We start from the raw sequence: 13016 nt of genomic DNA, 5'->3' as shown, positions 1-13016 counted from the left end.
CTGTGATGTTGGCCGTGGCTACTGGCTTTACAATTTACGATATTGTTTTCTTCAATTTATTTTTGTCCTCCTTTTTATTGTAAAAAAGGTGGTCTTTGTCCTCCTTTTTATTGTAAAAAAGGTGGTCACTTTATGTATGGGCCTTGACCCGGCAAGCCCAGGGATTTGAACTGGCAATCTCAGCATTCCAAATTAACACTTTATCCACTGCACCACCACAGGTCAGGCAAGTCTTTCAATTCTTGAACACAGAATGTCTTTACATTTACATGCATTCTTTCTTTTCTTTCAGTGATGTGTTGTAGTTTTTTTTTTTAATTTTTTTTTATTTATTTATTCATTTTAGAGAGGAGAGGGAGAGACAGAAGAGAGAAAGAGAGAGAGGAGAGACAGAGAGAGAGAGAAGGGGGGAGGAGCTGGAAGCATCAACTCCCATATGTGCCTTGACCAGGCAAGCCCAGGGTTTTGAACCGGCGACCTCAGCATTTCCAGGTCGACGCTTTATCCACTGCGCCACCACAGGTCAGGCGATGTGTTGTAGTTTTTAATGTTTAGTCTTTTTCTTTCTTGGTTAAGTTTATTCCTAACTATTGTTTTCTTTTTGATACTACAGTATCATAAATGGAATTATTTTTGTCAGTGTATAGAAATGCAACTGGCCTGACCTGTGGTGGCGCAGTGGATAAAGCGTCGACCTGGAAATGAAACCCTGGGCCGGTTCGAAACCCTGGGCTTGCCTGGTCAGGGCACATATGGGAGTTGATGCTTCCAGCTCCTCCCCCCTGTCTCTCTCTCTTCTCTCTCTGTCTCTCTCTCTCTCCTCTCTAAAATGAATAAATAAAAATTAAAAAAAAAAAAAAAGAAATGCAACTGGTGTGGCCCTGACCAGATAGCTCGGTTGGTTAGAGCATCATCCCAGAGCACACAGGTTGTCAGTTTGATCCCCCATTCAAGACACATACAGACGGGTTTATGTTCCTGTCTCTCTCTCTCTCTTTCCCTTCTTGTCTCGCTAAAATCAATCAATAAATTTAAAAAACAGCCTGACCTGTGGTGGCACAGTGGGATAAAGCGTCGACCTGGAACGCTGAGGTCACCTGTTCGATACCCCGGGCTTGCCTGGTCAAGACATATATGGGAGTTGATGCTTCCTGCTCCTCCCCTTTCTCTCTCTCTCTCTCTTTCTCTCTCTCTCTCTCTCTCTCCTCTCTGAAAATTGAATAAATAAAATCTTTAAAAAAAATTTAAAAAACAAAGAAATGCAACTGATCTGTGTTGATTTTGTATCCAAAACTTAGCTGAATTTGTTTATTATAACAGTTTTTTGTGGCATGTCTGAGGTTTTCTGCATATAAGATCATGTCATCTGAAACAGGGATAATTTTACTTTTCCCTTTCTAATTTGGATGTCTTTTATTTATTTTCCTTGTCTAATTACTCTGGCTAGGATTTCCAGTACTATGTTGATGCACATCTTTTTTTATATGTGCTTAAGGGCCATTTCTATACCTTTTTTATAAATTGTGTCATTTTCTTATTTTTATTTCAGGTTTTTTGGTACTTTGTCTCAATGTTAAGATTTTTTGCCTGGCCAGGCGGTGGCACAGTGGGTATAGAGCGTCAGACGGAGATGTGGAAGAAACAGGTTCGAGACCCCGAGATTGCCAGCTTGAGCAAAGCTCACCAGCTTGGACCCAAGGTTGCTGGTTCGAGCAAGGGGTTACTCAGTCTGCTGAAGGCCCACAGTCAAGGCACATATGAGAAGCAATCAATGAACAACTAAGGTGTCGCAACGGAAAACTGATGATTGATGATTCTCATCTCTCTCCCTGTCTGTCTGTCCCTGTCTATCCCTTTCTCTCTCTCTCTCTCTCTGTAAAAAAACAAAAACAAAAACAAAAAAAACTTTAAACATTAGGAGTAGTAGCCCTTCATCTGTGGTGTGTGGTCCAAATATTTTCTCTCAGTTTGTCAGTTGCCTTTGACTTTTTATTTTGAAATTAAATTTAATATGGTGACATTGATCAGTAAGAGTACATAGATTTCAGATGAACATCTCTATAGCATTTGAACTGCTGATTGTGTTATGTGTCCTTCACCCAAACTCAAATAATTTTTCATCACCCTATTGACTTTATGGTATTTTTGTCATGTAATTTAAAAAAATTTTTTTAAGGTGAGAGGAGGGGAGATAGTGAGGCAGGCTCCCACATACGCCCTGACTGGGATCCACACCTGGCATCCCCATCTGGGACCTTGGATGCTCGAGTACTGGGCTATTTTTAGCACCTGAGGCTGACACCCTGGGACCAACCAAGCTATTCTCAGCACCCTGGGCCACGCTCGAACCAATAGACTCACTGGCTGCAGGAGGGGAACAGGGAGAGAAAAGGAAGAAGGAGTGGGAGAGAAACAAATGGTCGCTTCTCTGTGTGCCTGACCGGGAATCAAACCCAGAATGTCCATATGCTGGGCCAACGCTCTATCCACTGAGCCACCAGTCAGACTTACCAATATTTTCTTTTATTGCTTCTGATTTTGAAAGTCTTTCTTAACTCCAGGATTAAAGGGGAATTTACCTGTGTTTTTTTTTTTAATACTTGTATTGTTTCATCTTTTACATTTCGACCCCTTGTCCATTGGAATTTAATTGTGTATTTGGTATAACATATGAATTTAATTTTATACTTTCCAAATGGCTACACAGTTTTCCAAGCACCACTTATTAAAAGCTTTATCTTGCCTGACCTGTTGTGGTGCAGTGGATAAAGTGCCAACCTGGAAACGCTGAGGTTGCCGGTTTAAAACCCTGGGCTTGCCTGGTCAAGGCACATATGCAAGTTGATGCTTTCTGCTCCTCCCCCCTTCTCTCTCTCTCTTTCTCTCTCTCTGTCTCCCCCCCCTATAATGAATAAATAAAATCTTTATAAAAAATTTAAATAAAGCTTTATCTTTGCCTCAGTAATTTGAGAAGTCACCATCTCTATTATATACTAAATCTCCATATGTATTTATACCTGATTGATTTACAAGCCTTCTATTCCACTGGTCTGTTTGTTTCTGCACTACTACCACCCAGCTTTAATTATAGAAGTTTTCTAGTATATTTTAATGTTTGATACAACCAATTTTCTGATACTCATTTTTTACTGTAAAATTGTTCAGTTTATTATTTTCACTATTTCTGCACCCGGGAGTTCTGGTTACATAGGTCTACATCTTTTAGTGGATTGTGATTTGTTGATTCATGAGCAATGGCCCCTACATAATTATTTGTAGATATTTTGGCTCATGTAGCATTTATTGATATCTTATAATTTTCACAGTATGGTTTGATGAACAAGATTTGATAACAAGGATAACTTTGCTGGATAAATTATACTTGGCCAAGATTTCAGTCTTTCAGTAATTTGAATATTTGAATTCACTCTTTCTTAGATTTTATAGAGTTTCTACTGAAAAACCCTATGATCTAATGGGATTTCCTTTTTAGATTACTGTCTTCTTCTCCCTGGCTGTCTTGATAATTCTTTCTTTGTCATTAATTTTTGACAGTTTTAATGCAATGCACCTTGGAGAAAGCCTTTTTTGGCTTGAGATAATTAGGTCTTCTGTCAGCCTCTTGGATTCTAGGATCCAGTTCTTCTCATCGGTTTGGGAAGTTCTCATTGGTTATATGTTTGAATAGGCTCTCTGTTCCCTTCTTTCTCTCTTTTTCTGGTATATGCATTATTCTTTTTTATATTTTTATTTTTTAATTTATCAATTATAGAGAAAACGAGAGAGAGATTGATTTGTTGTTCCACTTATTTATGTATTCATTGGTTGACTCTTGTATGTGCCCCGACCAGGAGTCAAACATGCAACCTTGACATGCGGGTTGATGCGCTAACAAACTGAGCTACCCACCAGGACCTACCCAGTATTCTTTTTTGTTGTTGTTGTTTCTTTTTTGTTGTTGTTAATTGAATTTATTGGGGTGACACTGGTTAAAATTATATAGGCTTCAGGTGCACAATTCCCCCATTATTTTTATATTACTCTTTCTGATGGAGTCATTTCTCCTAGAGTTTTTTCTTTTTTTACTCTAAACTCTCTCACTTCTTCCTCTGAGTCATTTCTAGATCTCTATCTTTGAGATCACTGATTCTTTTCTCTCTCTGGTCTGCTGTTTCCTAAACTTGCTAGTTCATTCTTTATCTGTTTTATTGAGTTCTTCAGTTCCAGAATTTGATTTATTTGTGTAGTTTCAATAATTTTTTTGATAAAGTACTCATTTTGTTCATTGACCTTATTTGTGAGTTCATTAAACTGCCTGAGTTTTCTTGTATTTAGCTGAATCCTTTTCAGAACTGCAATCTTGTATTCTCTGTCTTTAAATCACATTTCCATGTCTTAAGTTTATTTTCTGGAGCATCTTCATTATCTTTCTGAGCTACCTTGTTACCTTGATTGCACATATTTGATGGATTATGTCTCTGCTTTTATGGGAATGAAATCTGCTTTTTAAAAACATATTTGACACTTCACTATTTTAGGAGGTTGGTAAGTAAAGTCGCTCTTTTGTTTTTCCAGTAAGTGGTGCAAGTTTTATTTTTCTCATACTTGCACTGCTGGGGCTCCTGGGATCTCTAGGGTGGTGGTGTCTGTGCTGTGAAAAATGCCCTATTTCCTTGGGAAGATAGGTGTCTCCTCGGTCACCAGGTTGTCTCGGTCTCAGGGCTCCACCCTGCTGGAGAAATGTGGTGGGTGATGGGGCTCCTGAGATCCCCAGTGCTGCCTCCTGCAACTAGATGCCACCAGCAGTGCTGTTCTCTCTGAGGTGTCCCAGGTGGCTCCTCTGAGCTCCACTGCGATGGCCGGGGGCATTTTGGGCCTGTTCCTGCATTTGTGGCCTTGTTCTCCTCCCAGTAATGGTGGCTACCAGACTTCAGTTGACACACCTCTGTGTCTTTGGCCCTGCCAATGGGTTTAGCTGCCGTATGCATCTGCCACTCAGGGAGAAATGTTTCTGCTTCTCTAGTCCTCAGGGCTGCCAAGAGAGTGTGTGCTGTAATCTTACACTTAGCAGCTACAGGGTCTGCTGGGACCACTTCTCTGGGAGGGAGGAGGAGACAGCAGTGCCTTCCGGCTTTGTTTTTTGCCTGGTAATGGCAGCCACTGAACCACAGCTGCCACACCTTTATATTCTCTGCCTGTCACTGGGTTCAGCTGCAGCATGTGCTGAATACTCAGGCAGGAATGTTGATTTTACCCCTCTGCTCCCTAGGCCTGCAGAGTGTGTACGCTGTAACCCAGCTCCTTCCCTGCTTCTGAATTTTCTGGAGCTTCAGTACGTTCCACGCTGCAGGTCTGTGGCACCCCTCTCTGTCCTTCCGCCCTCCAACCTCCCCTATTCGCTGGGATATGCCCACCTTCAGATATTATCTCTCAGACATGTTTGTGTGAGCAGGGGATCCTTTGCTAAATTAGAGTTGTTCAACTTGTAATTTCAAGGACAGAAAGCTGGAGACCCTCTCATGCAGCCATGCTGCTGACATCACTCTGGTGTCACTTTATAAATTCTGTAAGCTGCCTGCCTCATTTAATAATTCATTGACTGTGGTACTGTTACATTTTATTTTTTTGACTTTTCTGAAGCTGGAAACAGGGAGAGACAGTCAGACAGACTCCCGCATGCGCCCGACCGGGATCCACCTGGCACGCCCACCAGGGGCGATGCTCTGCCCACCAGGGGGCGATGCTCTGCCCATCCTGGGCGTCGCCATGTTGCGACCAGAGCCACTCTAGCGCCTGAGGAAGAGGCCACAGAGCCATCCCCAGCGCCTGGGCCATCTTTGCTCCAATGGAGCCTTGGCTGCGGGAGGGGAAGAGAGAGACAGAGAGGAAAGCACAGCGGAGGGGTGGAGAAGCAAATGGGCGCTTCTCCTGTGTGCCCTGGCCGGGAATCGAACCCGGGTCCTCCGCACGCTAGGCCGACGCTCTACCGCTGAGCCAACCGGCCAGGGCGGTACTGTTACATTTTAAAGTCACTGTATAGTATTTCATTATTGAGATGCACCTTAATGTATTCATTTTACTGCTTACTAAAGAATATTTTCATTTCTATATTTTAATTGTGAAATAGTTCCAAAAGTGTTCCTGTGCATATAACTTATTGAGTTTTCATAATGAATTCCTTGGGGTCAGGCATTAGATATTTATTAAGAATTTGCAAATATGCAAAATCTACTAAAAATCAGAGACACAAAATACTTTTAAGAAGTCACAGTCACTAGTTTTAAATTCCAAATAATGTTATACAGGAAATAAAACTTGTATACAAATGTCCAAAATAAAAGATGATAAAGGGCACTAATTTAGCCTGACAGTATGCTGTGGACTTTCTAAGAGGGAGATATTTATATGACCAGAGTAGCTCTTGTCATATCTGTCATAGTCAAGTCAACTGATGTCATAAGAACTTTGTGGAGATGCATTCATTTCCTTGAATTACCTCTGTCCCCTGAAGTTTTCTTTCTGGTTATCAGAAATGCAAAGTATGAGCAGTGGATAGAGGATGATGATTCTGTAGCTGTTTGGAGAACATTAGGCAAATAAGGCAGGTGCAGAAACATAATAAACCCATCTGGCAAGAAGGGCTGAAGAGCAGCATCACTATACAGAGGACATAGCCAAGTGCCTTTTACTAGTTCTTTTCTAGGCAGGACTCCAGTACATATGAATCTAGTTACCAAATCAAAAAGTTTTCAACTATTGGAAGCTGATGAGACAAAAACAACAAAAGCAACAAAAACCTTTAAAAATACAACTGTCTTTAGGATATCCTGAGCTATTATTTCATGTCGAAAGGAACACTGTCTAAAAAAAGTATGTATTTTCTTTTTCATCTTCTATTTAAGAGGAGTAGCTTATATTTACAGAATTTAAAAGCACACATTTAAAAATTAATTTATGGGGCCTGTGGTGACGCAGTGGATAAAGCATCAACCTGGAATGCTGAGGTCGCTGGTTCGTATGCCCTGGGCTAGCCAGGTCAAAGCACGTACTACAAGCAATCAATGAACAACTAAAGTGTCTCCCATCCAAGTACTAACCAGGCCCGACCTTGCTTAGCTTCCGAGATCAGACGAGATCGGGCGCGTTCAGGGTGGTATGGCCGTAGACTGAACAACTAAAGTGAGGCAACTAGGTTCATACTTCTCATTCCCCTACTCTCTCCCTCCTCTGTAAAATCAACAAATAAAAAAATATTTTAAAAAAACTATGCATGGTTATTAAAAAATATACTTAAACGAAACTAAGAAAATTGAAGCTCACAATCCAGCATAACCAAAGAAATCTTTAAGGATGAAACTTCCCAACATTTTTGGTCTGATTTGTCTCTGTATTGATATATACATGTATTTTATAAATATGACCACATGATGCTCAGTTGTTTTATAATCTGCTTTTTCCCACTAATCATATCTTGAACATTTTAAATACTCAGAATTGCTGTTTTATAGAAATCTTTTATTTAACGTGATGTTGTCTGACTCAGAATACTAAACATTGCCAAAGAATCTCCATAGCTCTATATTGATTTTTGGTTAATGTGTACACTGGAAAATTTTATGTTTATATCTATAAATCAATACATTTAAAAATATGACATACAGGAAAAGTTTTAAATTATGTCAGAAATACAATTAGTAAAACATCAAAGTTAGGTAAGTATTTTGATAATTTATAGGTTGGCATATCAATGAAAGAGGTGTGCAGCTCTTTGTGCTGTTAAGAAAGGTCATGTTATTATACACAAAGCAACCAGCTGTTAATAACTAATATTGTTTGGTGATCAGGAAGTGATGTTTTTTAAGAAATTTTCATCCAAATATAATAGTTTATTACTTATATGGAGGTATTTTGTTGTGTTTAATTATGTTTTAGGAAATCATGTGAGGGTCTTGTGTTAATATTTGATTTATTATATTTTTCACATTATAAATATTGGGGAAAAGGGTTCTGGTTAGAGGTTTCACTCAGAAACATTGTTCTTTCAGGAATAGGTGGAGCTACCTATACTTTAATGTCTGGCAACTTCTCCCAGTCCCCAGCCCAAGCCCTGTGTGATGTAGGACCCGTGGTCTCTGAAGAGTAAGAATGTCTGTCAATTTAGAGATAGGAAAAATCTAGAGAGGTAGCTTTGAGCTTTACTAGATGATGTATAAATGGCCAGACTTTGCTCAGAAGGATTTGTACAAAGATTTTAATTTTTTTGTAAAAAGATCTGATGTTAGCAATTGAGAAGTGCATGGTTTTGTTAGGTCCAGATCAATTTGTCTCATAACTCCTAATCTGCCTTTTTAGGGCCTTTTGTTTCACATTGTGTGTTTGTGAAAAATCCCTTTGAGATGTAATAGAAGTTGAGATATAATAGAAGTTGGAAATGGACAGCTTTGCTCTGTTATTTCTGTAGCTTCCTCTTTTTTCTTTATTTCTTTATTTTTATTTTAGTGAGGGGAGGGGAGACAGACTCCTGTATTCGCCCCAACTGGGATCCATCTGTCAAGCCCACTAGGGGGCGATGCTCTAACTATCTGGGGCTGTTGCTCCATTGCAGCTAGATCCATTGAACCTGGGACATTCACATGCCGGGCCAACACTCCACCACTAAGCCAACCGGCCAGGGCCATTGTTTTATTGTTTTTTCTCGTATTGACCAAGGCTCTGAGTCTGAATTTTTTTTATTTTTATTTTTGGTATTTTTCTGAAGTTGGAAACAGGGAGGTAGTCAGACTCCTGCATGCGCCCAACCGGGATCCACCCGGCATGCCCACCAGGGGGCGATGCTCTGCCCATCTGGGGCGTTGCTCTGTTGCAACCAGAACCATTCTAGCGTCTGAGGCAGAGGCCATAGCGCCATCCTCAGCACCCGGGCCAACTTTGCTCCAATGGAGCCTTGGCTGCGGGAGGGGAAGAGAGAGTCAGAGAGGGAGGAGGGGGGAGGGGTGGAGAAGCAGATGGGCGCTTCTCCTGTGTGCCCTGCCTGGCCAGGAATCAAACCCAGGACTCCTGCACGCCAGGCTGACGCTCTACCACTGAGCCAACCGGCCAGGGCCTGAGTCTGAATTTTTATATAGTCAGAGTATAACTGAATTAATGTATTAGGTAGGACAAGCTGTTATGCTCTATTAGCAAACAACCCCCAAATCTCAATGGCTTACACAGTAATTTTTTTTTTATTTCTTGTTCATGTTACGTGTCCAGTTTGAGCCAGCATAGACAGGGTCCCAGACCAAAAGAGACTCCATCCACCAACCTATAGCTGTACCACCTGAAACACACAGCCTCCTTTGCCGCTACTTCAGGAAATAGAAAGATTAGGGAACTGTGTGGTCTTTCCAGTACCTCAGACTGAAGTGACACACATCCCCTCAGCTCCTAGTCCAGGCGTCCCCAAACTATGTCCCGCGGGCTGCATGTGGCCCCTGAGGCCATTTATCCGGCCCCTGCCGCACTTCCAGAAGGGGCACCTCTTTCATTGGTGGTCAGTGAGAGGAGCACTGTATGTGGCGGCCCTCCAACGGTCTGAGGGACAGTGAACTGGCCTCCTGTGCCAAAATCAGTTTATGGCCCTGCCTAACTATAAGGGGCTGAAAAGTGTCCTCTGTGTGGCCAAAGGAGAGGAAAACTGGATAATGGTGATGAAACATTAGTAATATCTACTGGCTAAAACCCATTTCTTTTTCTATATGTATATGAAGTTGCTTCTGTAAATTAGGTGTGATTTTTTATTTTTATTTATTTATTTGTTTATTTATTTTGTAGCAAGGCCTTCCTGAACTGTGGAGAGAGGGTTAACAGGAGACCTGTGCACAGGTGAGTGTGGACACTAAGAAATCAGGAAGCCTTTCATATGAAAGGTCACCTCCTCTGTAGGAAGTTAGGCGCTTTGAGTTATTATTTGAGAATATTCCCCTCAGGGGCTCTAACACTATGGAGAAAACCAAGCTCCTTCAGCATACAAGTCCCCAAAGTCATCTGCCTCGTCACTTATGAACCACTCATTCATACTTTTATAACATATCCCCCCATTGAGGAGGAAGGGATTAATTTTATTATTTGATTATAAAATATATGCTTATAGAAAAAATTAGAAATAAAGAAAAAAAAAGCAAAGATCCCCCATAATTACACACTTATAGACAAATTTAAAAATCAGTTGAAAAGCTTATCAGTCCTTTTATGCATACATATATGCATATACATATATATACATTTTTTTCTTTAAAAATAGGTTTTCATTACACATACATAGTTTTATTACCTACATTATTCATTCAACATTGTTACTTTTAACATCTTAATATCAGCAAAAATATGTATCATTCTTTTTATGACAACAATGTTTCCATCATATGGATACAGTAATACACAGTGTATTTAAATCAATCCTCTTTGGTAGGCTATTTAAGTTCTCTCCAAGTTGTTCCCATTGTCAACAATTTGAGGGCTTCCAGCATATACCTCACACAGATCTTTTGGATAAAGTCTCAGGTATGGAATTGCTTCATCAGAACATCTAAGTCAGGGGTCCCCAAACTTTTTACACAGGGCGCCAGTTAACTGTCCCTCAGACCGTTGAAGTCCGGACTATAAAAAAAACTATGAACAAATCCCTATGCACACTGCACATATCTTATTTTAAAGTCAAAAAACAAAACGGGAACAAATACAATATTTAAAATAAAGAACAAGTAAATTTAAATCAACAAACTGACCAGTATTTCAGTGGGAACTATGCTCCTCTCACTGACCACCAATGAAAGAGATGCCCCTTCCGGAAGTGTGGCGGGGGCCAGATAAATGGCCTTGGGGCCACATGCGGCCGGTGGGCTGCAGTTTGGGGACCCCTGATCTAAATGGTCTAATTTCTACTAACATTGTCTCTTTGGAAGTTTATACTAGCTGCAGCCTACTGTGTGTGTCCATTTCTTCATGTCATGTTATTGTGGAGTGTCATCAGTCTTTTAAATGTTTGCCAAATTGATAACTACAAAATGGTATTTTCTTTTTGCTTTAATACATTTTTTTTTGGATTTTTTCTGAAGTTGGAAATGGGGAGGCAATCAGACTCCCACATGCGCCCGACCGGGATCCACCCGGCATGCCCACCAGGGGGCGATGCTCTGCCCATCTGGGGCATTGCTCTGTTGCAACCAGAGCCATTCTAGCGCCTGAGGCAGAGGCCATGGAGCCATCCTCAGTGCCCGGGCCAACTTTGCTCCAGTGGAGCCTTGGCTGCAGGAGGGGAAGAGAGAGACAGAGAGGAAGGAGAGGGGGAGGGGTGATCCACTTCTCCTGTGTGCCCTGGCTGGGAATCGAACCCGGGACTCCTGCATGCCAGGTCGACGCTCTACCACTGAGCCAACCAGCCAGGGCCTAGTGCATTTTTTTTTATTACTGAAGTTTAAAAACTTTTGATAGATTGAACCACTTTATTATTTAGTGAACTGCCTATGCATAGCCTTTGCTCGTTTATCTAAAATTACTGCTTTTTTTTCTGAAAATTCAATTTTAAAGGCACTATGTATGAAGGGGTTTTGTTGTTTTTCAGACTTGTGAGTTATTTTTTTCTGTTTTATCGTTTGCCTTTTCATTTTGATTTTAGTATTTAGGGGTAGAATTTCTTAGTCTCAAATATATATCTTTATGTTTTTCTGCCTTTTATATCATGTGTCTAAAAAATATATATACATTATATTTATCTGAAATACTTTTACAGTTATTTAATTTATACATTAAATATTTTATCAAGTTAGAATTTCTTTTTGGCTTTTAGTATGACCACAAAAAGGAAGCTGAGAAATTTCTACTATCGTAAAATCTTAAGGTTTTCATTGTGATTTTGTGCATTTATTGCAGCGTTTGATGCCTCCCATGCAGTTTTATGTTTTGAGGAATTAATAATGAAAAAAACCAACAAGATCCCTGCATTTAAGTTTAGTGGGAAAGGTCAATAATTGACGTGCAAATGCACTATACAATATTTAGTAGCACTGAGAGCTATAAAAGAACAAAGCAGGGAAAGCTAGAGAGATGGCAATGGGTAATATTTTAATAGTTTGGTAACAGAAATGAAATTTAAGCAAAACTTTCATGGAGGGGAAAAGGAAGCTCTATGACTACCTAGTAAAGGAGCATTCCAGAAAGAACATACAAAACCTCCAAATGGAACATACCTAGTATTATATCTAAGTTCTAAATAGTCCATGGACATTTAAGAATAATGAATGTCCTACAGATTAGTACAATTTCAGAATCATTACCAGGCTGCATCCAGGTGTGGCTCTTTGTGAATTTTATAAGCTCTCAAGAATTCTTTTTAATTTAAAGGTTCAAGTATTGAATTTCCTTTGGAAAATATATTATTCATTATTTCTCCAGCTGTTCTGTTATCTTCTTTTATACATATTTTAGGTTTCTGGATCCCTCTTTTCATATCTCTGACCTTTATTTTCAGAATTCATTCTTCTGTGTCTTTTTCTTCTGAATTCTGAAGTGTTCTTAGGCTTTGACCCATAAATGTTTCCCCCCCAATTTCTAACACTTCTGCTACCTGCTCTAATAATTCTTAGAAGAAACTATTGTCAGAACTGTCTCCTGTGGCAAAGCACTTACATACTAAAGGATCTAGTTTCCTACTCCCATTAACCCCCAACTCTTTCAGTTGTCCCTTTTCTGCTTTGGGATTGATTGTTTATTTCTTCATTAATGGCAGCAATGACAGGGAGCCAGTTTACTCTGATGGAAACTTCCATGGGCAGCAAAATAGAACACTTGGGATTTTATCCCATCTCTGATTTTACTAGTTCTGTGGTCTTTTTTTTTTTTTTTAATGTTTTATTTATTTTTTTAACAGAGACAGAGAGAGAGTCAGAGAGAGGGATAGATAGGGACAGACAGGAACAGAGAAAGATGAGAAGCATCAATCAGTAGTTTTTCATTGTGACACCTTAGTTGTTCATTGA

The 13016-nt window shown here is 40.0% G+C and overlaps 1 protein-coding gene across 1 annotated transcript in view; it reads left to right on the top strand.

The window, feature by feature from the left end:
• The window catches only part of ZNF565 (zinc finger protein 565), a 47958-nt gene that overhangs the window by 17756 nt on the left and 17186 nt on the right, over positions 1-13016 (top strand). The window contains exon 2 of the mRNA XM_066242205.1: positions 9814-9864. The gene's annotated coding sequence lies outside the window, so the exon portion shown is untranslated. The remainder of the gene's footprint in view (positions 1-9813; positions 9865-13016) is intronic.

Source organism: Saccopteryx bilineata, chromosome 9, assembly GCF_036850765.1.
Source record: "Saccopteryx bilineata isolate mSacBil1 chromosome 9, mSacBil1_pri_phased_curated, whole genome shotgun sequence".
In the NCBI taxonomy this organism is placed as follows: domain Eukaryota; kingdom Metazoa; phylum Chordata; class Mammalia; order Chiroptera; family Emballonuridae; genus Saccopteryx; species Saccopteryx bilineata.
Note: the sequence above shows the minus strand (reverse complement) of the source record. Positions and strands in the feature narration are given on the sequence as shown.